Source organism: Arachis hypogaea, chromosome 19, assembly GCF_003086295.3.
Source record: "Arachis hypogaea cultivar Tifrunner chromosome 19, arahy.Tifrunner.gnm2.J5K5, whole genome shotgun sequence".
NCBI lineage: Eukaryota > Viridiplantae > Streptophyta > Magnoliopsida > Fabales > Fabaceae > Arachis > Arachis hypogaea.
Window position 1 is genome coordinate 90,585,400 of NC_092054.1, and position 27,240 is coordinate 90,612,639.

Genomic DNA, 27,240 nt, shown 5'->3' on the forward strand with positions numbered 1-27,240 from the left:
TACCTCAAATAACATTAATTCAAAAGAATAATCTGTAACATAGAAGAATTCATAAACTAAATCGAGAAGATAAATAAAAAGGAATATTGAACCTGATAAAGAGATAATCCTGAAAGCAAAAGAAATCCTAATTCTAAATCCTAAAAGAGAGAGGAGAGAACCTCTCCCTCAAAACTACATCTAATTCATGAATACTAACTAATTGGAGACTCCCCTCCGAGTGGATGCATTCCCCCACTTCATAACCTCTGATATGTGCCTTCTGGACTTGGATTTGGGCCAAAAAGGACTTCAGAAATCGCTGGGGGCATTTTCTGTAATTTCTGGTGCGTGGCGTCTGTTACGCGTCCGCGTGAGTCACGTGGTCATGTCGTCTGGAGTTTTCCTTGTCACGCGGTCGCTTCAGTCATGCGTTCGCGTCATATGCGTTTCGCTCAGGGCGCGCGGTCGCGTCAATCATGCGGTCGCGTCACTGCCATTTCGCGCTGGCATGCGGTCGCGTCGTCCATGCGATCGCGTCACTGCCAGTTTCTTCAAAAACTCTGTTTTATGCTTTCCTTCCAATTTTGTATGTTTCCTTTCCATTCTTTAAGTCATTCCTGCCTTAGAAGATGTGAAATTACTCAACACACGAATCACGGCAATGGAAATAAAGGGTAATCAAAATAATTAATTTTAAGCATAGGAAACATATTTTTCACATACATCACATAATAAGGAAGGGAAAGTAAAACCATGCAATTAATATGAATAAGTGGGTGAAGGATTGAATAAATCACTCAATTTGAGCACAAAATATATCATAAAATATGGGTTTATCAACCTCCCCACACTTAAACAATAGCATGTCCTCATGCTAAATCCAAGATAAAGAGTAAGGTAAGGTTGAAGTGGTGGAATCTCATGCAATGCAATTTATCCTAAATGCAACTACCTAAATGAATCATGCAATTCTAATTTTTATTCACTTGTATATAAAACTTACATGTAGTCAAATTAATTCACATTCTCAAGGAATCATATATGTATAGCCAAACCTTAGATAATGATAAAGCACTTTTACAATTGAGATGGGAAAGAAAAATATTTTACAAACTTGTAAGACAATTAATAATTTAAGCATAGATATATGTTGATGAGCTATTGAACCCTTTCTGGATTTTGTGTTTACTCTCTAGTCACTCAGTGTTTATTGGGTTAATCACTCTATTCTTCTTTTTATCTTTATTTCCATAACTTTGTTCTTCATCTGACCAATCAACAATTATAGAATATAGGCATAAAAAAATCATGAGGTCTTTAATTAAGGTTGTAATGGGGCCAAGGTAAAGGTAAGGGTATATGTATAAGGCTAAGTGAGCTAATTAAGTGAATCCTTGATTAGTCTAAGATCTCACCTAACATACATATTTTGTAAAGCACAACTTTTTTACTTATTTTCCATATTTTTCCCACTTGTTTATGTTACATGCTCATATTTTAATTTTGTCCCATGTGCATTGCATTATTTTGTATTTGGGGAATTCTTTTGTATCCCCTTTATTTAAATACTGAAAAATAAATATTTATTTTTTTAATGCACACGGTAATTAAATTATTTTGATTCCACATGAGCATGCTTCCCAAAATTTTTTATTTTGAATTATTTTATTCTTTTCAACTTTCTACCCTTTGTTTTTATCATCCATGTTCCCAATAGGTTTTCCACACTTAAACAATTACACAATTTCTATCTTAAGCTAACCAAGGATTCAACTTCGAATTTTTATTTTGTTTTTTTTCTTAAGGCTAGTAATGTGGTTTGTAGAATAAGAGGGGATTCAAAGGCTCAAAGGGGCTAACAAGGGTGATGTAAAAGGTAGGCTAATTTGGGATAAGTGAGCTAAAATCAAACAATGGCCTCAATCACTCTCTTGGTATGTATTTCTATTCTATAATCGAATATATAGATTAAAACAAAGTAAAGAACACCAGAATAAAAAAGAAGGGCGGAACACACAGAAATAAAAATTATGGTTTGAATGTAACCATATAATTAAGCTCAAAACTCACAGGCTGTGTGTTCTCTAACTCAAAAATCATATATCAGTTATGCATGTCATGCAAGTAAAATTAAGAGTTCCCATTATTCTCAATGTAAATCTTAAGGTGGCTTTAAAGTTCTAGTATTTCTCCTTGATGAAATGTTTTTAACTAACTAACATGGAATGCTATATATACAAGGTGTGTGGATTGCTTCTATTATGTTCAAGTCTCTAGTTTACTTCCTTTTATATTTTCAATTTAAACTAAGCTATCTTATGCTAAAAAGGGTAAACTATACTAATTAATCCACAATTTCTATAACTAATAAGTTAGAATTGCAACTAAACTAAATGGCTAAAATATGAACTAAAAGTGCAACAAGCAGAAATAGAGTAAAAATACATGAAAATAGCAATGTATAAGTACTGAGAAAATAAAAATAAAAATAAATAGAAAAATACAGAGAAATAGCCAAAATAAAAGGGTTTGTAGTGGTTCACCAAAAAAATACGCCAGAGATGGCGACCTCCCCACACTTAAAATGAAGCATCATCCCTGATGCTCACTCAAGCAGGGTGTGAAGGGGTGTCATCATTGGAAGGGTGGGTAGCTGGAGTCTCTGTGGTGGTAGTCTTAGGATCTGCCTACTGCAGAGGAAGTGCTGACTGAATAGGAACCTCTGGGACTGCAGCCTGGATCTGATGCGGGGCCTCCTGCTGTGAAGCAGCCTGCTCTGTACCTGCTTGTGCAGCCTCGCTCTGTGGATGGGTCTCTGCCTCGTGATCATTTGCCTCCTCCTCAGATGGCTCTGATGATGTGTCAGGCTTGGAGGGGATATCGCCAGATCGTATCATCAGCTTCATGTGCTCATAGCGTCGCTTGCTGCGACGCTCAGCTCTCTCATATCGGCGCCGGTTGCGGCGCTCCATCTGGTCTAGCTGTCGAAACAGGCGGTGCACTAGGTGATAAACTGGCTCTGAGGCAGGTGGAGGTGTAGTGATGGTAGCAGGGGTAGCTGGGGTAGCTGTAGAGGAAGAGGGGCCGGCAGATGGTGTGGCTGTCTCAGCAGTAGCAGTGAGGAATGGAGGTCTGTAGCCCAAAGCCAGAAAGTTCCTGCTGTGAGGGATAATTTTCTTGCATTCTACAGCAGGTGGCTTCTCATCAGCATCCTCCCAGGGCACGTCAGCTCGACGGCCAAGCTGTGTAATCAGATAGGGAAAGGGGAGTGATGAGCGGATAATTTATACGCTTTTTGGCATTGTTTTTAGTATGTTTTTAGTATATTTTAATTAGTTTTTATTATATTTTTATTATTTTTTAAATAAAAATCACTCTTCTGGACTTTACTATGATTTTGTGTGTTTTTTTGTGACTTCAGGTATTTTCTGGCTGAAATTGAGGGACCTGAGCAAAAATCTGATTCAGAGGCTGAAAAAGGACTGCAGATGCTGTTGGATTCTGACCTTCCTGCACTCAAAGTGGATTTTCTGGAAGTACAGAAACCTAATTGGCGCCCTCTCAATTGCGTTGGAAAGTAGACATCCTGGGCTTTCCAGCAATATATAATAGTCCATACTTTGCCTGAGATTTGATGGCCCAAATAGGCGTTCCAAGTCAGCTCAAGAATTTTGGCGTTTAACTCCAAAACTGGCACAAAAGCTGGAGTTAAACGCTCAAACTGGCACAAAAGCTGGCGTTTAACTCCAAGAAAAGTATCTACACGAAAATGCTTCAATTCTCAGCTCAAGCAGACACCAAGTGGGCCCGGAAGGAGATTTCTGCATTAATTACTGATTTCTGTAAACCCTAGACTACTAGTTCTCTATAAAAAGGACCTTTTGCTATTGTATTTTCATACATTGAATCTTTGATAAGTCTTATGCTATCTTAGACACGTTTTAGGCTGGCCTCACGGCCATGCCTGAACCTTGTTCTTATGTATTCTTAACGGTGGAGTTTCTACACACCATAGATTAAGGTGTGGAGCTCTGCTATTCTTCATGAATTAATACAAGTACTATTATTTTTCTATTCAACTCAAGTCTATTTCTTCTCCAAGATATTCATTCGTTCTTTAACTTGATGAATGTGATGATCCGTGACACTCATCATCATTCTCACCTATGAATGCGTGACTGACAACCACTTCCGTTCTACATGCAAACAAGCTTGAATGCATATCTCTTGGGTTTCTAATCTAAGATTGGAACCTTCGTGGTATAGGCTAGAATTATTGGCGGCCATTCTTGAGATCCGGAATGTCTAAACCTTGTCTGTGGTATTCTGAGTAGGATCTGGGAAGGGATGACTGTGACGAGCTTCAAACTCGCGATTGTGGGGCGTGTGACAGACGCAAAAGGATCAATGGATCCTATTCCGACATGATCGAGAACCGACAGCTGATTAGCCGATGTTGTGACAAAGCATCAGAACCATTTTCACTGAGAGGACGGGATGTAGCCATTGACAACAGTGATGCCCAACATAAAGCTTGCCATGGAAAGGAGTATGAATGGTTGGAAGAAGGCAATAGGAAAGCAGAGGTTCAAGGGGAACAAAGCATCTTCATACGCTTAACTGAAATCCACCAATGAATTACATAAGTATCTCTATCTTTATTTTATATTTATTTTCATCACCTTAAACTCCATAACCATTTGAATCCGCCTGACTGAGATTTACAAGAAGACCATAGCTTGCTTCAAGCCGACAGTCTCCATGGGATCGACCCTTACTCACGTAAGGTTTATTACTTGGACGACCCAGTGCACTTGCTGGTTAGTTGTGCAGAATTGTGACGAAGTGTGATTCACATTTAAGAGCTCTAAGTCTTTGGCGCCATTGTTGATGATCACAATTTCGTGCACCAAGTTTTTGGCGCCGTTGCCGGGGATTGTTCGAGTTTGGACAACTGACAGTTCATGTTGTTGCTTAGATTAGGTATCTTTTCTTCAGAATTTTTAAGAATGAATTCTAGAGTTTCAAGGTGATATTCCCACCATCACAAAAGCTGATTGATTCTCATCAATTTAGCTATCGAATGTAATGTCCTGCTGAAGCTTGGCCAAACATGTCTAATCTTTTTAGACTGAAGTTTTAGACTAACATTGCATGATTCTTGGAATTCTTATTAAAAGTTTGGATTCTCTTTATTTTCTTTTCCATATAAGTTTCAAAAATCCCAAAAAAATTTTATAAAACCATAAAAATAAAAAATATTTTATGTTTCTTGTTTGAGTCTAGTATCAATTTTTAAGTTTGGCGTCAATTGCATGTTTCTGTTCTTCTTGCATTTTTCGAATTCATGCATGTTCTTCATTAATCTTCAAGTTGTGCTTGATGATTTCCTTGCTCTGATCTTTAAATTCTCTTGTTTAGTGTATTTTGTTGTTTCTTACATGCATTTTTACATTGTTATAGTCCTTAGTATACAAATTTTTAAGTTTGGTGTCTTGCATGCATTGCTTATTTGATCTTAGTTGCATTTTTATTGTTTCTCATCATCAAAAATTCAAAAATATTTTTAAAACTATGTCTTTTCAAGTCAATAATACAGAGAATTGAAGATTCAGAACATTCAGCAGAGGAATCAAACAGAAAAAGCTGGGCGTTCAAAACGCCCAGTGAAGAAGGAAAACTGGCGTTTAAACGCCAGCCAGGATACCTGGCTAGGCGTTTAATGCCCAAAAAGGTAGAGATTTGGGCGTTAAACGCCAGAATGGGCACCATTCTGGGCGTTTAACGCCAGGATGACACTAGAGGGAAGATTTTATTTTTAATTCACATTTTTTTCAAGTTTTCATAATTTTTCAAAATCAAATCTTTTTCAAATCATATCTTTTCAATCATATCTCTTTCAAAATCAATTTCTTTCCATTTTATAATTATTTTCACTATTTCCAAAATCCTTGCTTCAATTCAAAATTTACTTCAAAAATTTTCAAGTTGTTACTTGCCTATTAAGAAAGGATCAAATTTTAAATTTTAGAATCATATCTTTTAATTTCTTGTTAGTCAAGTAATCAACTTTAGTTTTAAAACTTTCTCTTTTTTAATTTGATTTTCAATCATATCTTCTCAATCATATCTTTTCAATCACATCTTTTTCAAAATTAATTTTCAATCATATCTTTTTCTAATTTCAAAATCTTTTTCAAAAATCACTTTATTTCTTTCCCAATCTTAGTTTTCGAAAATCTCAATCAAATTTTCAAATTTCTTTTTAAATCTTTTAATTAATTTTCAAAAATTCTTCCCCTCTTTTCACATCCTTCTATTTAAGGGACTAAGACTCCTCATCAAGGTACAATTCAAACTCCCTCCTTCTTTATATGTTCGAATTCTCCTCCATCTACCTCATCCTTCTATTCTTCTTTTCCTCTGACACCTCAAGGAATCTCTATACTGTGACATAGAGGATTCCTTACTTTCTTGTTCTCTTCTCTTTCATATGAGCAGGAACAAAGATAAAGGCATACTTGTTCAAGCTGATCCTGAACCTGAAAGGACCTTGAAGAGAAAGCTAAGAGAAGCTAAAGAACAATTCTCTTTAGAGGGCCTAACAGAGCTCTTCAAAGAAGAAGAAACCATGGCAACCGAAAACAACAATGCCAACAATGCAAGGAAGGTGCTTGGTGACTTTACTGCACCTACTCCTGATTTCTATGGGAGAAGCATCTCTATCCCTACCATTGGAGTAAACAACTTTGAGCTTAAGTCTCAATTAGTTTCTCTAATGCAACAGAATTGCAAGTTTCATGGACTTCCATTAGAAGATTGACGAGCGGATATTTTATACGCTTTTTGGGGTTAATTTCATATAGTTTTTAGTATGTTTTAGTTAGTTTTTAGTTTATTTTCATTATTTTTTAGGAAAAATTCATATTTCTAGACTTTACTATGAGTTGTGTGTTTTTCTGTAAGTTTAGGTATTTTTCTGGCTGAAATTGAGGGAGCTGAGCAAAAATCTGATTCAGGCTGAAAAAGGACTACTGATGTTGTTGGATTCTGACCTCCCTGCACTCAAAGTGGATTTTCTAGAGCTACAGAACTCGAAATGGCGTGCTTCCAATTGCGTTGGAAAGTAGACATCCAGGGCTTTCCAGAAATATATAATAGTCCATACTTTACTCAAGGATAGACGACGTAAACTGGCGTTCAACGCCAGTTCTCTGCCCAATTCTGGCATCCAGCGCCAGAAAAGGATTAAAAGTTGGAGTTCAACGCCAGAAATGGATCCAAACCTGGCGTTGAACGCCCAAAATGGCCTTATGCACGTGAATTGCTTAAGTCTCAGCCCCAGCACACACCAAGTGGGCCCCAGAAGTGGATATCTGCACCATCCATCATAGTTTACTCATTTTTTGTAAACCTAGGCTACTAGTTTAGTATTTAAACAACTTTTAGAGACTTATTTTGTATCTCATGACATTTTTAGATCTGAACTTTGTACTCTTTGATGGCATGAGTCTCTAAACTCCATTGTTGGGGGTGAGGAGCTCTGCTGTGTCTCGATGAATTAATGCAAGTATTCCTGTTTTCTATTCAAACATGCGTGTTCCTATCTAAGATATTCATTCGCACTTCAACATGAATGTGATGAACGTGACAATCATCATCATTCCCCCACGAACGCGTGCTTGACAACCACCTCCGTTCTACATCAGATTGAATGAATATCTCTTAGACTCCCTAATCAGAATCTCCGTGGTATAAGCTAGATTGATGGCGGCATTCATGAGAATCCGGAAAGTCTAAACCTTGTCTGTGGTATTCTGAGTAGGATTCAGGGATTGAATGAATGTGATGAGCTTCAAACTCGCGAGTGCTGGGCGTAGTGACAGACGCAAAAGGAGGATGAATCCTATTCCAGCATGATCGGGAACCTCAGATGATTAGCTGTGCTGTGACAGAGCATTTGGACCATTTTCACAAGAGGAGGGGACGTAACCATTGACAACAGTGATGCCCCAACACACAGCTTGCCATAGAAGGACGTGCGTGCGTGAATCAGATGACAGAGGAAAGCAGAGATTCAGAAGACAAAGCATCTCCAAAACTCCAACATATTCTCCATTACTGCATAACAAGTAACCTTTAATCCATGCTCTCTTGTTTATTCGCAATTCAACTGATAAACATAATTGACTTCCTGACTAAGATTTACAAGATAACCATAGATTGCTTCAAACCAACAATCTCCATGGGATTCGACCCTTACTCACGTGAGGTATTACTTGGATGACCCAGTGCACTTGCTGGACACTGGTACGAGTTGTGAAAAGTGTGATTCACAATTTGTGCACCAAGTTTTTGGCGCCGTTGCCGGGGATTGTTCGTGTTTGGACAACTAACGGTTTATTTTGTTGCTTAGATTAGGAAAAAATTTCTCCTTTTTGTTTAGAGTCTCTTATTATTGTCGTGTTAAAATTTTAGAATCCTTATTTTCTTTTTAAAATCTTTTTCAAAAATAATTTTTCTACTGAATTCTGTGCCAAACTTTAAGTTTGGTGTTTTCTTCTTGATTTTTCTTAAAATTTTCGAAAATTTATTTTGGTTTTCTAAAAATTTTAAGTTTGGTGTTCTTCCTTCATGTTCTTGTGTTCTTGTGAGTCTTCAAAGTGTTCTTGAGTTTTCCTTGTGTCTTGATCTTAAAATTTTTAAGTTTGGTGTTCCTTGGTGTTTTCCCTCCAAAATTTTCGAAAATAAGGAGCATTAGATCTAAAAATTTTAAATCTTGTGCTATCTTATTGTTTTTCTCTTTCCTCTTAAAAATCAAAAATATCTTTTCTCTCTATTTTAAAAGCAAATTTTCAAAATCTATTTCTAAAATTCAGATTTTTATTTCAAAATTTAAAACCTTTTTCAAAAATCATCATATCCTTTTCAAAATCTTCTAACCACTTTCTCTCTCCTCACTTTTTTCGAAAATCTTTCACTCATTTTTATTAATTTTATTTTGATTTATTTTGTTTTCGAAATAAATAAATAAATAAATAAATAAAAATATTTTTCCTATTTTACATCATCTCCCTTTCTCCATCATGGACCTAAGCGGAAATGAACAGTCCAAGAGGACTCTGGGGTCATATTCTAACCCCTCTACTGCTTCATATGGGAGTAGTATCTGCATACCCTCCATTGGAGTCAGTAGCTTTGAGTTGAATCCTCAGCTCATTATCATGGTGCAGCAAAGTTGCCAGTATTCCGGTCTTCCACAGGAAGAACCTACAGAGTTTCTGGCACAGTTTTTACAAATTGCTGACACAGTACATGATAAAGAAATAGATCAGGATGTCTACAGACTATTACTGTTTCCATTTGCTGTAAAAGATCAAGCTAAGAGGTGGTTGAATAACCAACCTAAGGCCAGCATAAGGACATGAAAACAGCTGACAGAAAAATTCCTGAATCAATATTTCCCTCCAAAAAGGATGACACAGCTAAGGCTGGATATCCAAGGCTTTAAACAAGGAGATAATGAATCTCTTTATGATGCTTGGGAGAGATACAGAGAGATGCTACGAAAATGCCCCTCTGAAATGTTTTCAGAGTGGGTTCAGTTAGACATCTTCTATTATGGGCTTGCAGAAGGAGCTCAGATGTCTCTAGATTACTCAGCTGGTGGATCTACCCACATGAGAAAGACAATTGAAGAGGCTCAAGAGATCATTGATACAGTTGCCAGGAATCAGCATCTGTACCTAAGCAGCAACCCTTCCATGAATGAAGAGGTTAAAACAGTAACTGCTGAACTCAGTCCTGTAAAACAAGCTGCTGAATTCAATCAACAATTGGACTTTCTAACAAAGCAGCTAGCCGAATTCAAAAACAGGCTACAAGAAACAAGAATGGCTAATATACATATGGAAGAACAGTTTAGGCAAACAAAGCAGCAGCTATCAAGACAAATAACAGAAGAATGCCAAGCAGTTCAATTAAGAAGTGGGAAAACATTAAATACCCCACCTCAAGGCAGCAAAAAGCTAAGGAATGAGCAAACCACCCAAAATTCACCTGAGGACAGTAAGAGCCCAGGGAAAAATAATTCTGGCACTAAAACGCCAGAAAATTGGTGGAAGGCTGGCGCTGAACGCCCAGACCATGCCCAAAACTGGCGTTCAACGCCAGAAACAAGGCAGGATTGGCATTCAACGCCAGAAATGGGCAAGGATCTGGCGTTGAACACCCAAATTGGGCAAGATCTAGCGCTGAACGCCCAAAATAGGCACAGTTCTGGCGTTCAGACGCCAGGAACAGACAAGGAGTTGGCGTCTAATGTCACTCCAGTTTCTAACTCTGGCACTCAATTGCCAGTGAGGGATCAGACACACACAAGTGCTGATAACAACCCCTCTAAAAAGGCTTCTTTAACCACTAAGGGTGAGGAATATAAAGCCAAGATACCTTATCCTCAAAAACTCTGAAAAGAGGAGCAGGATAAGCAATTTGCTCGCTTTGCAGATTACCTCAGGACTCTTGAAATAAAGATTCCATTTGCAGAAGCACTTGAGCAAATACCTTCTTATGCCAAGTTCATGAGAGATCTTGAGTCATAAAAAGGATTGGAGAGAAACAGAAAGAGTTCTCCTCACTGAAGAATGCAGTGCAGTCATTCTGAAAAGCTTTCCTGAGAAGCTCAAAGACCCTGGGAGTTTTCTGATACCATGCATATTGGAAGGTCAATGCACCAAGATAGCTTTATGCGATCTTGGGGCAAGCATCAACCTAATACCTGCATCCACTATCAGAAAGCTTGGCTTAACTGAAGAAGTTAAACCATCCAGGATATGTCTCCAACTTGCTGATGGCTCCACTAAATACCCATCAGGCGTGATTGAAGATATGATTGTCAGAGTTGGGCCATTCGCCTTTCCCACTGACTTTGTTGTGTTGGAAATGGAGGAGCACAAGAGTGCTACTCTCATTCTAGGAAGACCCTTCCTAGCAACTGGACGATCCCTCATTGACGTCCAACAGGGGGAAATAACCCTGAGAGCCAATGATGATGAGTTTAAGTTGAACGCTGTCAAAGCCATGCAGCATCCTAACACATCAAAAGACTGCATGAAAGTTGATCTTATTGACTCTTTGGTAGAAGAGATCAACATGGCTGAGAGTCTCGAATCAGAGTTGGAAAACATCTTTAAAGATGTTCAGCCTGATTTAGAGGATTCAGAGGACATGAAAGAACCTCTGAAAATTTTTCTAGAAGAAGAAAAACCTCCTAAACCCGAGCTCAAGCCATTACCACCATCCTTGAAATATGCATTTCTGGGAGAAGGTGACTCTTTTCCAGTGATCATAAGCTCTGCCTTAAATTCACAGGAAGAGGAAGCACTTATTCAAGTGCTAAGGACACACAAGACAGCTCTTGGGTGGTCCATAGGTGACCTTAAGGGCATAAGCCCAGCTAGATGCATGCACAAAATCTTATTGGAAGATAATGCCAAACCAGTGGTTCAACCACAGAGGCAGCTAAATCCAGCCATGAAGGAAGTGGTGCAGAAAGAGGTCAACAAATTACTAGAGGCTGGGATTATTTATCCTATTTCTGATAGCCTCTGGGTGAGCCCTGTCCAAGTCGTCCCAAAAAAGGGAGGCATGACAGTGATTCATAATGAAAAAAATGAACTGGTTCCTACAAGAACAGTTACAGGGTGGCGCATGTGTATTGACTACAGAAGGCTCAATACAGCCACCAGAAAGGATCATTTTCCTTTACCATTCATAGACCAGATGCTAGAAAGACTGGCAGGTCATGATTATTACTGCTTTTTGGATGGCTACTCAGGCTATAACCAGATTACAGCAGATCCCCAGGATCAAGAGAAAACAGCATTCACATGTCCATCTGGAGTGTTTGCTTATAGAAGGATGCCATTTGGGCTGTGTAATGCGCCTGCAACCTTCCAGAGATGCATGCTCTCTATTTTCTCTGATATGGTGGAAAAATTTCTGGAAGTCTTCATGGATGACTTCTTAGTATATGGAGACTCATTCAGCTCCTGTCTTGATCACCTGAAACTTGTTTTGAAAAGATGCCAAGAGACCAACCTGGTTTTAAACTGGGAAAAATGTCACTTCATGGTGACTGAAGGGATTGTTCTTGGGCATAAAATCTCAAACAAGGGAATAGAGGTGGATCAAGCAAAAATAGAGGTAATTGAAAAATTACCACCACCTGCCAATGTTAAGGCAATTAGAAGCTTTCTGGGGCATGCAGGATTCTATAGGAGATTTATAAAGGATTTTTCAAAAATCGCAAAACCTCTAAGCAATCTGCTAGCTGCTGACACGCCATTTGTGTTTGACACAGAGTGCCTGCAAGCGTTTGAAACGCTGAAAGCTAAGCTGGTCACAGCACCAGTTATTTCTGCACCAGACTGGACATTACCATTTGAGCTAATGTGTGATGCCAGTGATCACGCCATTGGTGCAGTGTTGGGACAGAGGCATAACAAGCTTCTGCACGTCATTTATTACGCAAGTCACATTCTAAATAATGCCCAGAAGAATTACACAACCACAGAAAAAGAATTACTTGCAGTGGTTTACACCATTGACAAGTTCAGATCATACTTAGTAGGATCAAAAGTGATTGCGTATACTGATCATGCTGCTCTTAAATATTTACTCACAAAGCAGGATTCAAAACCTAGGCTCATCAGATGGGTGTTGCTTCTGCAAGAGTTTGATATAGAAATAAGAAACAGAAAAGGGACAGAGAACCAAGTAGCTGATCATCTGTCCCGGATAGAGCTAGTAGAAAGGACGCCCCTCCCCTTTCTTGAGATCTCTGAGACTTTTACGGATGAGCATTTATTTGCCATTTAGGAAACACCATGGTTTGCCGATATTGCAAACTATAAAGCTGCAAGGTTCATACCCAAGGAGTACAACAGGATACAAAAGAAGAAATTAATTACTGATGCAAAGTACTACTTTTGGGATGAACCTTATCTCTTTAAGAGATGTGCAGACGGAATAATCCGTAGGTGTGTGCCTAGAGAAGAAGCACAGAGGATCCTGTGGCATTGCCATGGATCTCAATATGGAGGCCATTTCGGAGGTGAGCGAACAGCCACCAAGGTCCTCCAATGTGGCTTCTATTGGCCCACACTCTATAAAGATTCCCGAGAGTTTGTACGTAACTATGACAGTTGCCAAAGAGCTGGTAATCTGCCTCATGGTTACGCCATGCCTCAACAAGGAATCTTGGAAATTGAGTTGTTTGACGTATGGGGAATTGACATCATGGGACCTTTCCCACCATCATACTCAAACACTTATATTCTGGTGGCAGTTGACTATGTATCAAAATGGGTTGAAGCCATTGCCACACTCACCAATGATACTAAGACAGTGCTGAAGTTCCTCCAGAAACATATCTTTAGCAGGTTTGGTGTCCCTAGAGTACTAATCAGTGATGGGGGCACTCACTTCTGCAATAAGTAGCTTTACTCTGCCATGGTTCGATATGGGATTCGCCACAAGGTGGCTACTCCATATAATCCACAAACCAATGGGCAAGCTGAAGTCTCTAACAGAGAATTAAAGAGAATCCTGGAACGGACAGTAAATACCCGTAGAAAGGATTGGGCACGGAGCTTGGATGATGCTCTATGGGCTTACAGAACAGTATTCAAGACCCCTATAAGGACCTCTCCATACCAACTCGTGTATGGTAAGGCATGTCACCTACCCGTGGAACTGGAACATAAGGCCTACTGGGCAACCAGATTCCTAAACTTTGATGCCAAATTAGCCGGAGAAAAACGATTGCTCCAGCTAAATGAGCTAGAGGAATTCAGATTCACAGCTTTCGAAAATGCCAAGCTTTATAAAGAGAAATAAAAAAAATGGCATGACAGAAAGCTGTCATCTAGAATCTTTAAACCAGGACAGAAGGTTCTGCTGTTTAACTCTAGACTCAGGCTATTCCCCGGGAAACTGAAATCCCGGTGGAGGGGACCATACGTGATTACAAGTGTATCACCATATGGTTATGTGGAGCTTCAAGATATTGATTCTGATAAGAAGTTCATTGTCAATGGACAGAGAATCAACCACTATCTTGAAGGCAACACTGAGCAAGAGTGCTCAAGGCTGAAGCTAGATTAAAAGCTCAGCAAGGTCCAGCTAAAGACAATAAAGAAGTGCTTGCTGGGAGGCAACCCAGCCATGGGGCATCAATCCTCTAAGCATTTTGCCCTATTTTTATTTTTTATTTGTTTATATAAAGTTCATTGATACTAAGGTAAAGAATCAATTTTATAAATTCACAGGGTTACAGAAGGAATCTGCACACAAAACAGAGAAAAAGAGCTCACTGGCAAGAAAACGCCAGTAAGAGGCCATTTTGGGCGTTCAGCGCCCAAAAGAGGCATCCAGTGGGCGCTGAACACCAGTAAGGATAGCAATCTGGCGTTCAACGCCAGAAAAGGGCAACAACTGGGCGTTCAACGCCCAGGAGTGCAGTATTTGGGTGTTGAACACCCAAAACAGGCAGTGTTTGGGCGTTCAAACGCCAGGATAGTGGGGAGGAGCTCTCCTTCTACCCATCTCCTTTCTTTTCTTTTGCTTGAGGACAGGCAAACCTCTAAGTTTGGTGTGCTTATCCGTGATCACTAAGATCATGGCACCTAAAGGAGAACAACCCACTCCAAGAGGCAAGAAAGAGAGTATTCCAAAACCACTTTGGAATCAAGGGAAGTTCTTAACCAAGGAACATTCAGACCATTACTACAAAATAATGGGTCTAAGATCAGTGATCCCGGAAGTTAAATTCGATCTGAAAGAAGATGAATATCCGGAGATCCAAGAGCAAAATCAAAACAGCATGCTCTGCAAAACTGCTGAGGGAACAAGAGGAGCAAGGGCGTGACTTAAAGGAACTGAAGCGCCAGAAATTCTCTCTTGAAGGACCAAGCACCTCACAGACTAGAGGAACATCCACTTCCAAACCTCAAGGTTGTTGAGTTCTAATCTTAGCCTTAACTCTGTGATAATTGTTCTTATTTTAGTTTTACCTTAGGAATCATATAGTAGTAATTAGTATCTATTTTGATTTTATCTCCAATTAAGCCATAGTTTATTTTTCTCATCATCAGCAAACATGAATAAAATAGTAGATCTTTTAAATAAGAGGCAATAAAATTTCGAGTTTTTAATAAGAGAAATTCTAATTAGTTACATGTGGTGGCAATGCTTTCTGTCTTCTGAATGAATGCTTGAACAGTGCATATGTCTTTTGAATTTGTTGTTTAAGACTGTTAAATATGTTGGCTCTTGAAAGAATGATGAACATGAGACATGTTATTGATAATTTGAAAAATCATAAAAATGATTCTTGAAGCAAGAAAAAGCAGCAAAGAACAAAGCTTGCAGAAAAAAAAAAGAAAAAAAAAGAGAGAGAAAGCAAGCAGAAAAAGCCAAAGCTCTTAAAACCAAAAGGCAAGAGCAAAAAGCCAATAGCCCTTAAAACCAACAGGCAAGGATAATAAAAAGGATCCCAAGGCTTTGAGCATCAGTGGATAGGAGGGCCTAAGGGAATAAAATCCTGGCCTAAGCGGCTAAACCAAGCTGTCCCTAGCCATGTGCTTGTGGCGTGAAGGTGTCAAGTGAAAACTTGAGACTGAGCGGTTAAAGTCAAGGTCCAAAGCAAAAGAAGAGTGTGCTTAAGAACTCTGGACACCTCTAATTGGGGACTTTAGCAATGCTGAGTCACAATCTAAAAGGTTCACCCAATTATGTGTCTGTGGCATTTATGTATCCGGTGGTAATACTGGAAAACAAAGTGCTTAGGGCCACGGCCAAGACTCATGAAATAGCTGTGTTCAAGAATCATCATACTGAAATAGGAGAATCAATAACACTATCTGAATTCTAAGTTCCTATAGATGCCAATCACTCTGAGCTTCAATGGATAAAGTGAGATGCCAAAACTGTTCGGAAGCAAAAAGCTACTAGTCCCGCTCATCTAATTAGAATCTGAGCTTCACTCAAAAACTCTGAGATATTATTGCTTCTCAACCTATTAGTCTTCTATTTTATTTGTCTAGTTACTTGAGGACAAGCAACAGTTTAAGTTTGGTGTTGTGATGAGCGGATATTTTATATGCTTTTTGGGGTTAATTTCATATAGTTTTTAGTATGTTTTAGTTAGTTTTTAGTTTATTTTCATTAGTTTTTAGGAAAAATTCATATTTCTGGACTTTACTATGAGTTGTGTGTTTTTCTGTAATTTCAGGTATTTTTCTGGCTGAAATTGAGGGAGCTGAGCAAAAATCTGATTCAGGCTGAAAAAGGACTACTGATGCTGTTGGATTCTGACCTCCCTGCACTCAAAGTGGATTTTCTGAAGCTACAGAACTCGAATTGGTGTGCTTCTAATTGCGTTGGAAAGTAGACATCTAGGGCTTTCCAGCAATATATAATAGTCTATACTTTGCTCAAGGATAGATGACGTAAACTGGCGTTCAACGCCAGTTCTCTGCCCAATTCTAGCGTCCAGCGCCAGAAAAGGATTAAAAGTTGGAGTTCAACGCCAGAAATGCATCCAAACCTGGCGTTGAACGCCCAAAATGGCCTTATGCACGTGAATTACTTAAGTCTCAGCCCCAGCACACACCAAGTGGGCCCCAGAAGTGGATATCTGCACCATCCATCATAGTTTAGAGACTTATTTTGTATCTCATGACATTTTTAGATCTGAACTTTGTACTCTTTGACGGCATGAGTCTCTAAACTCCATTGTTGGGGGTGAGGAGCTCTGCTGTGTCTCGATGAATTAATGCAAGTATTCCTGTTTTCTATTCAAACATGCGTGTTCCTATCTAAGATATTCATTTGCACTTCAACATGAATGTGATGAACGTGACAATCATCATCATTCCCCCACGAACGCGTGCCTGACAACCACCTCCGTTCTACATCAGATTGAATGAATATCTCTTAGACTCCCTAATCAGAATCTCGGTGGTATAAGCTAGATTGATGGCGGCATTCATGAGAATCCGGAAAGTCTAAACCTTGTCTGTGGTATTCCGAGTAGGATTCAGGGATTGAATGACTGTGACGAGCTTCAAACTCGCGAGTGCTGGGCGTAGTGACAGATGCAAAAGGAGGGTGAATCCTATTCCAGCATGATCGGGAACCTCAGATGATTAGCTGTGCTGTGACAGAGCATTTGGACCATTTTCACAAGAGGAGGGGATGTAACCATTGACAACGGTGATGCCCCAACACACAGCTTGCCATAGAAGGACGTGCGTGCGTGAATCAGATGACAGAGGAAAGCAGAGATTCAGAAGACAAAGCATCTCCAAAACTCCAACATATTCTCCATTACTGCATAACAAGTAACCTTTAATCCATGCTCTCTTGTTTATTCACAATTCAACTGATAAACATAATTGACTTCCTGACTAAGATTTACAAGATAACCATAGATTGCTTCAAACCAACAATCTCCGTGGGATTCGACCCTTACTCACGTGAGGTATTACTTGGACGACCCAGTGCACTTGCTGGTCAGTGGTACGAGTTGTGAAAAGTGTGATTCGCAATTTGTGCACCAAAGATCCTCATCAGTTCTTAGCTGAGTTCTTGCAAATCTGTGACACTGTCAAGACCAATGGGGTTGACCTTGAAGTCTACAGACTTATGCTCTTTCGTTTTGCTGTAAGAGACAGAGCTAGGACATGGTTGGATTCACAACCTAAAGAAAGCCTGAACTCTTGGGAAAAGCTAGTCAATGCCTTCTTGGCAAAGTTCTTTCCACCTCAAAAATTGAGTAAGATTAGAGTGGAAGTCCAAACCTTTAGACAGAAGGATAGTGAATCCCTCTATGAAGCTTGGGAAAGATACAAGCAATTAATCAGAAGGTGCCCTTCTGACATGCTTTCAAAATGGAGCATCATAGGAATCTTCTATGATGGTCTGTCTGAACTATCCAAGATGTCATTGGATATCTCTGCTGGAGGATCTCTTCATTTGAAGAAGACGCCTGCAGAAGCTCAAGAACTCATTGAAATGGTTGCAAATAACCAATTCATGTACACCTCTAAAAGGAATCCTGTAAATAATGGGTCAACTCAAAAGAAAGGAGTTCTTGAGATTGATACTCTGAATGCCTATTGGCTCAGAATAAAATATTGACCCAACAAGTCAATATGATTTCTCAGAGTCTGTCTGAAATGCAAGCAGCAACAGGCAGTACTAAGGAAGCTTCCTCTGAAGAAGAAGCTTATGATTTTGAGAACTCAGCAATGGAAGAGGTGAATTACATGGGAGAACCCTATGGAAACACCTATAATCCTTCATAGAGAAATCATCCAAATCTCTCATGGAAGGATCAACAGAGACCTCAACAAGGTTTCAACAACAATAATGGTGGAAGAAACAGGTTTAGCAATAGCAAGCCTTTTCCATCATCTTCTCAGCAACAGACAGAGAATTCTAAGCAGAACCCCTCTGACTTAACAACCATTGTCTCTGATCTAATCAAAACCACTCAAAGTTTCATAACTGAAACAAGGTCCTCCATTAGAAATTTGGAGGCACAAGTGGGTCAGCTGAGTAAGAAAATTACTGAACTCCCTCCTAGTACTCTCCCAAGCAATACAGAAGAGAATCCAAAAAGAGAGTGCAAGGCCATAACCATATCTCACATGGCCGAACATGGAGAGGAGGAAGAGGCAGTGATTCCCACTGAGGAAGACCTCAATGGACACCTACTGACCTCAATAGAGTTCCCTAATGAGGAACCATGGGAATCTGAGGCTCATTCTGAGACCATAGAGATTCCATTGAATTTACTTCTGCCTTTTATAAGCTTTGATGAGTATTCTTCCTTTGAAGAGGATGAAGATGTCACTGAAAAGTAAGTTGCTAAGTACCTTGGAGCAATCATGAAGCTAAATGCCAAGTTATTTGGTAATGAGACTTGGGAGAATGAACCTCCATTGCTCATTAAAGAACTGGATGACTTGACTAGGCAGAGATTACCTCAAAAGAGACAGGACCCTGGAAAGTTCTTAATCCCTTGTACCATAGGCACCATGAGCTTTGAGAAGGCTCTGTGTGACCTAGGGTCAAGCATAAACCTTATGCCTCTCCCTGTAATGGAGAAGCTAGGGATCATTGAGGTACAAGCTGCAAGAATCTCACTAGAGATGGCAAACAATTCAAAGAAACAGGCTTATGGACTTGTAGAGGATGTCTTGGTAAAGGTTGAAGACCATTACATCCCTGCTGATTTCATAATCCTAGAGACTAGGAAGTGTATGGATGAATCCATCATCCTTGGCAGATCCTTCCTAGCCACAGCAAAGGCTGTGATTGATGTTGACAGAGGAAAATTGATCATTCAAGTGAATGAAGACTCCCTTGTGTTTAAAGCTCAAGGATATCCCTCTGTAACCATGGAGAGGAAGCATGAAGAGTTTCTCTCAATACAGAGTCAAACAGAGCCCCCACAGTCAAACTCTAAGTTTGGTGTTGAACCCCCACATTCAAACTCTAAGTTTGGTGTTGGGAGGTTCGAACATTGCTCTGAACATCTGTGAGGCTCCATGAGAGCCACTGTCAAGCTATTGACATTAAAGAAGCGCTTGTTGGGAGGTAACCCAATCTTTACTTATCTATGTTAAATTTCTATTTTCTATTGTTATTTTATGTTTTCTGTAGGTTGATGATCATGTGAAGTCACAAAAACAATTGAAAAAGCAAAAACAAAGTGAAAAACAGAATGAAAAACAGAACACCCTAGAGGAGATAGTTACTGGCGTTTAAACGCCAGTAAAGGTAGCAGAATGGGTGTTAAACACCCAGTCTGGCACCATTCTGGGCGTTTAACTCCAAAAAAGGGCACCAGACTGGCGTTTAACGCCAAGAATGGGCAAGAAGCTGGCGTTAAATGCCAGAAATGGGCAGCAGCCTGGCGTTTAATGCCAGGATTGGCAGAAAGGGGCGTTTTGCACGCCACCTGGTGCAGGAATGAGATATCCTTGACACCTCAGGATCTGTGGACCCCACAGGATCCCCACCTACCTCACCATCCAAATTCAAACCACTTTCCCTCCCAAACCCACCCATAATGGCCGAAACATACACACCCCTCTCACTCCTATATAAACCCATCTTCACTCTTTCATTTTCACACAACCTAAACACCACTTCTCCCCCTTGGCCGAAACACAAAGCCCATTCTATCTCCTCTATTTCTTCTTCTTCTACTCTCTTCTTTCTTCTTTTGCTCGAGGACGAGCAACCTTCTAAGTTTGGTGTGGTAAAAGCTAAAGCTTTTTGTTTTTCCATAACCATTTATGGCACCAAAGGCCGGAGAAACCTCTAGAAAGAGGAAAGGGAAGGCAAAAGCTTCCACCTCCGAGTCATGGGAGATGGAGAGATTCCTCTCAAGGGTGCATCAAGACCACTTCTATGAAGTTGTGGCCAAGAAGAAAGTGATCTCTGAGGTCCCTTTCAAGCTCAAAAAGAATGAGTATCTGGAGATCCGACATGAGATCCGAAGAAGAGGTTGGGAAGTTCTCACCAACCCCATTCAACAAGTCGGGATCTTAATGGTTCAAGAGTTCTATGCCAATGCATGGATCACCAAGAACCATGATCAAAGTGTGAACCTGGACCCTAATAATTGGCTTACAATGGTTCGGGGGAATTACTTAGATTTTAGTCCGGAAAATGTAAGGTTGGCATTCAACTTGCCTATGATGCAAGGAGATGCACACCCCTACACTAGAAGGGTCAACTTTGATCAAAGGTTGGACCAAGTCCTCATGGACATATGTGAAGAGGGCGCTCAATAGAAGAGAGATTCAAGAGGGAAGCCGGTTCAACTAAGAAGGCATGACCTCAAGCCCGTGGCTAGGGGATGGTTAGAGTTCATCCAACGGTCAATCATTCCCACTAGCAACCGGTCTGAAGCTACTATAGACCGGGCTATCATGGTACATAGCATCATGATTGGAGAGGAAGTGGAAGTTCATGTGGTTATATCCCAAGAACTCTACAAGGTGGCGGACAAGTCCTCTCCTTTGGCAAGGTTAGCCTTCCCTCATCTCATTTGTCACCTCTGCAATTCGGCTGGAATTGACATAGAGGGAGACATTCTCATTGATGAGGACAAACCCATCACTAAGAAAAGGATGGAGAAAACAAGAGAACCTCATCAAGAGCATGAGGAATTTCCTCATCATGAAATCCCTGAGATACCTCAAGGGATGCATCTTCCTCCACAAAACTATTGGGAGCAAATCAACACCTCCCTAGGAGAATTGAGTTCCAACATGGGACAACTAAGGGTGGAGCACCAAGAGCATTCCATCCTCCTCCATGAAATTAGAGAAGATCAAAGAACCATGAGAGAGGAGCAACAAAGGCAAGGAAGAGACATTGAGGAGCTCAAGCACTCCATAAGATCTTCAAGAGGAAGAACAAGCCGCCATCACTAAGGTGGACCCGTTCTTTAACTTCCTTGTTCTTTATTTTCCTGTTTTTCGAAAATTATGCTTTATGTTTATCTATGTTTGTGTCCTTATTACATGATCATTAGTGTCTAAGTGTCTATGCCTTAAAGCTATGAAAATGAATCCATCACCTTTCTTAAATGAAAAATGTTTTTAATTGAAAAAGAAAAAGAAGTGCATGAATTTCAAATTTTAAAACAGTTTAATTATCTTGATGTGGTGGCAATACTATTGTTTTTCTAAATGAATGCTTGAAAAGTGCATACTTTTGAATTTGATTGTTTATGAATGTTAAAATTGTTGGCTCTTGAAAGAATGAAAGGAAAAGGAGAAATGTTATCTGATGATCTGAAAAATCATAAAATTGATTCTTGAAGCAAGAAAAAGCAGTGAAAATCTTGCAAAAAAAAAAAAAGCAAGCATAAAAAGCCAATACCCCTTTAAACCAAAAGGCAAGGGTGATAAAAAGGATCCAAGGCTTTGAGCATCAGTGGATAGGAGGGCCCACAGGAATAAAATCCTGGCCTAAGCGGCTAAACCAAGCTGTCCCTAACCATGTGCTTGTGGCGTGAAGGTGTCAAGTGAAAACTTGAGACTGAGCGGTTAAAGTCAAGGTCCAAAGCAAAAAGAAGAGTGTGCTTAAGAACCCTGGACACCTCTAATTGGGGACTCTAGCAAAGCTGAGTCACAATCTGAAAAGGTTCACCCAGTTATGTGTCTGTGGCATTTATGTATCCGGCGGTAATACTGGAAAACAAACTGCTTAGGGCCACGGCCAAGACTCATAAAGTAGCTGTGTTCAAGAATCAACATACTTAACTAGGAGAATCAATAACACTATCTGGATTCTCAGTTCCTATAGATGCCAATCATTCTGAACTTCAAGGGATAAAGTGAGATGCCAAAACTGTTCAGAAGCAAAAAGCTAAAAGCCCCGCTCATCTAGTTAATACTGATCTTCATAGATGTTTTTGGAATTCATTGTATATTCTCTTCTTTTTATCCTATTTGATTTTCAGTTGCTTGGGGACAAGCAACAATTTAAGTTTGGTGTTGTGATGAGCGGATAATTTATACGCTTTTTGGCATTGTTTTTAGTATATTTTAATTAGTTTTTATTATATTTTTATTAGTTTTTAAATAAAAATCACTCTTCTGGACTTTAATATGAGTTTGTGTGTTTTTCTGTGATTTCAGGTATTTTCTGGCTGAAATTGAGGACCTGAGCAAAAATCTGATTCAGAGGCTGAAAAAAGACTGCAGATGCTGTTGGATTCTGACCTCCCTGCACTCAAAGTAGATTTTCTGGAGCTAAAGAAGCCCAATTGGCGCGCTCTCAATTCCGTTGGAAAGTAGACATTCTGCGCTTTCCAGCAATATATAATAGTCCATACTTTGCCCGAGATTTGATGGCCCAAACAGGCGTTCCAAGTCAGCTCAAGAATTCTGGCGTTTAACTCCAAAACTGGCACAAAAGCTGGAGTTAAACGCCCAAACTAGCACAAAAGCTGGCGTTTAACTCCAAGAAAAGTCTCTACACGAAAATGCTTCAATTCTCAGCCCAAGCACACACCAAGTGGGCCCGGAAGAAGATTTCTGCATTAATTACTGATTTCTGTAAACCCTAGGCTACTAGTTCTCTATAAAAAGGACCTTTTGCTATTGTATTTTCATACATTGAATCTTTGATAAGTCTTATGCTATCTTAGACACGTTTGGGGCTGGCCTCATGGCCATGCCTGAACCTTGTTCTTATGTATTTGTAACGGTGAAGTTTCTACACACCATAGATTAAGGTGTGGAGCTCTACTGTTCTTCATGAATTAATACAAGTACTATTGTTTTTCTATTCAACTCAAGTCTATTTCTTCTCCAAGATATTCATTCGTTCTTCAACTTGATGAATGTGATGATCCGTGACACTCATCATCATTCTCACCTATGAACGCGTGACTGACAACCACTTCCGTTCTACATGCAAACAAGCTTGAATGCATATCTCTTGGGTTTCTAATCTAAGATTGGAACCTTCGTGGTATAGGCTAGAATTATTGGCGGCCATTACTGAGATCCGAAATGTCTAAACCTTGTCTGTGATATTCTGAGTAGGATCTGGGAAGGGATGACTGTGACGAGCTTCAAACTCGCGATTGTGGGGTGTGTGACAGACGCAAAAGGATCAATGGATCCTATTCCGACATGATCGAGAATCGACAGCTAATTAGCCGATGTTGTGACAGAGCATCAGGACCATTTTCACTGAGAGGACGGGATGTAGCCATTGACAACGGTGATGCCCAACATAAAGCTTGCCATGGAAAGGAGTATGAATGATTGGAAGAAGGCAATAGGAAAGCAGAGGTTCAAGGGGAACAAAGCATCTTCATACGCTTATCTGAAATCCACCAATGAATTACATAAGTATCTCTATCTTTATTTTATGTTTATTTTCATCACCTTAAACTCCATAACCATTTGAATCCGCCTGACTTAGATTTACAAGATGACCATAGCTTGCTTCAAGCCGACAGTCTCCGTGGGATCGACCCTTACTCACGTAAGGTTTATTACTTGGACGACCCAGTGCACTCGCTGGTTAGTTGTGCGGAATTGTGACGAAGTGTGATTCACGTTTGAGAGCTCCAAGTCTTTGGCGCCATTGTTGATGATCACAATTTCGTGCACCAGGGAGAGTGCCTCGGACGTGGACCCTGGCCATGTAGTACCGAATGAAGCGTGGCAGGTACAGGTCCTTACCCTCCATCACACACCATAAAAGGGTAATCATAGCGGCAGGTAGCTCCGTCTCGTGAGTACTCGGTATAATAAAGTTGCTTAGGATCTGATGCCATAGCCAAGCCTCATCATTCAAGTATGCCCGCTTGATTCCCTTAGGCATGGTGGTGTTCTGACCCATGACCCATGGAACAGTCGGGTCAAGGGCTATCCTTGCCTTGACGGCATCCCAATCAAACTTCATGAAGCGCATGTCCTCCTCAACTTTTTGATAACCATCCAGCTGATCGGATTTAGGCAGAAGCTTCAGAACATCCTCTATGGCCTCTTCAGTGACCAGTATCTACTTCCCTCTTAGGTTTACTGCATCTAGGGAAGTTTTGAAGTAATTGTAGTAAAATTCCCTTACCCAAGATGCATTGACCTCAGTCAGGTTTCTCTCCAGGAAGAACCAGCCTCTTTGTTTGATCTGATCAGAGGTGTATTGCTGGAGTTCTTCTGGGATTTTCAAAGTCCTCTCCAGGTACAGGTTCCTGGAGGTTGCAAACACCGGATACTTCAGCTCGCAGTATCGGTTTGCAAATCTAATGGGATCAGTAGCAGAGAGTAGTTGGTCAGCCTTCTCCTGCAGGGTAAAGTGTTTCTCCCGCCAGGAGTCATCGTGCATGATGTCCAGTATGGACATAGAGGATTCTCCTCTTTTCCGTTTGCCAGTTGTTGCCTTTCCTTTTCCCTTTCTCTGGGTGTCAGACATCCTAAAAAAAACAGAAAACCATGATATAATAAAAATAGGAAAGCAGGTAAGCAATTAATCGAAAGAAGCATATAATGGCAAAGGAGCAATAGAATAATGAAAAGGAGTTAAGTAAATGTTCATTAAGGATTGTATAGGAGTTAAAAGTCCGAGAATAAAAATTCACAATCCAAAATGTAAAAGGATTCATGTTAAGTAGGAAAAACGTCTATCATGCCTTGGTTAGAATGTTAGAGAGAATAGTGAAAAACCAGAAGAAATGTTTTGAAAGGTAAGTGGGTTAGGAATGAAAAAGAGGTTAGGAAGTTAAAATTAGTGAATTAGTAAAAAGTGGGTTAGAGTAAGTGGCATAATGAGCATTATCTAAATAACGAGAATTCACAAATTAAAGCAACAGATAACTCAAATTCAAACAAGGAAGTTAAGGATGAATCAAATGAAAATAGCAAAAAGTGGAATTGAATCATCCAAGATGCAATTTATCAACCAGGAAATTAAAAAGAATAAGAAAGCTTGCCCTGTCATTCATGAATTGGTTTGGTAAAAGCTGAGTAAAGCAGAGTGCAAGTTTGCCAAAACCAAAATAGGAATGAAAATCAAAATAATTTACAAAAATTTGGGCAGCATCCCGGCTAAAATTTGATGTTCCCAGAAAATAAATAGCAATCAGAATAGCTCATATGAATTAAAATATAGTTGCAATTACATAAAGGGAATATGAACATGGAAAAGCAGTGTAAAAAGCAGCATGAAACAAGAAATTACAGCATATGAATAATACTAACATCACAGCAACAGCAGAATTGCAAAAATTAGAAAACAAGAAACATGAACAGCGCAATTAAACAGGCCTAAATCCACTAACCACATCCTAGGCTACCTAAGAACCTAGAATCCACTACAACATGCATAAGTAACTAGCCTAAATATGAACATAAACAGAAAAATAGGAAATTAACGATGAATAGAAAGAAGGGTTGCGTTCAGCGGAACCTGGAAGGCATAGGAAAGAAAGTGGGGCAGAGAGGTGGCCGGAGGATGGTGGTGGTGGTGGCTGACGCGGTGGTTGACAGCGGCACGACGGCGGTGGCGGCTGTTCAGAGGCAGGGAGTTTCGGGAAGGGTAATGGGGTTAGGAGGGGAAAGGAGAAGGAAGGGAAGGGGGCGTTGGTAGTGGTTGGGGGCGCAGCGGTGACGGCGGCGCGGAGGGTGTAGCGGTCGCGGAGGGGTGGCAGTGGTGATGGAGGGAAGAAGAGGAAAGAAGAAGAGAGAGGAAGGGGAGGAAGGGGGTGGCATGGCGGCGGCTTCTGGGTGGTCTTCGGGGTTGCGGTGGGCAGTGGTGGTGGCTGGAAGTTGTGGGTGGTGGTTGTGGAGAAAAGAGAGGAAGGAGAGGGGGCTGGGGGGGCGCGAATGGGTAGGGTTTCGCGTGGCTGGGGGTTATTAAATTTGAATCCACGCGATCGCGTAGGGCACGCGGTCGCGTGGCTGGGGTGGAATAGGGGTTGACGCGATCGCGTGGGGCACGCGATTGCATGGAATGGATAAAGGAGTGAATGACGCGGTCGCATGAGGCATTTGACCGCGTCGCTGGAAATTGTGCTAAACGCACGATTCCAGCGTCGTTTCAGCGCAACTCTCTGTCTCTTTTGGGGTGGTGTGCAATCCACGCGACGCGATCGCGTCGCTCACGCTGTCGCGTGGGATTGGTGTTGTGCAAGTGACGCGATCGCGTGGGTGGCGCGATCGCGTGGGCATTTTGTGCGAAACGCACAATGGCCACACGATTCCAGCCTAACTTTCTGGACGTTGGATATTTACGCCGATTTCCAGATCACGCGGCCGAATGGGTGACGCGGACACGTGGGTGGTTGCTTTGCGCAACTGACGCGATCGCATGAGCGATGCGGTCGTGTCGCACGCCTTCTTTTTTTTATGTAGGTATGCAATTATGTAGTATACAATGCGAATGAATAATATTCAGGTTCAATTGAAAAGGAAAACAAAAAATAAATAACACCAAATAAAACTGAAAAAGAAACGACCATACCGTGGTGGGTTGTCTCCCACTTAGCACTTTAAGTTAAAGTCCTTAAGTTGGACATTGGATGAGCTTCCTGTTATGGTGGCTTGCGCTTGAATTCGTCCAGAAATCTCTACCAATGTTTGGAATGCCAATAGCCTCTGGGATCCCAAACTAGGCATGTAAAGATTCTGAGCAGCTTCAAACAGATTCTCA

The 27,240-nt window shown here is 40.5% G+C and overlaps 1 non-coding gene across 1 annotated transcript; it reads right to left on the reverse strand.

Annotated features, from left to right (window-relative positions):
• Positions 1 to 17,823: 17,823 nt before the first annotated feature.
• On the reverse strand, positions 17,824 to 17,930 carry LOC112780884 (small nucleolar RNA R71). Its single transcript, XR_003191691.1, has one exon. It is a non-coding gene; the product is annotated as a small nucleolar RNA R71 (small nucleolar RNA).
• Positions 17,931 to 27,240: the final 9,310 nt, after the last annotated feature.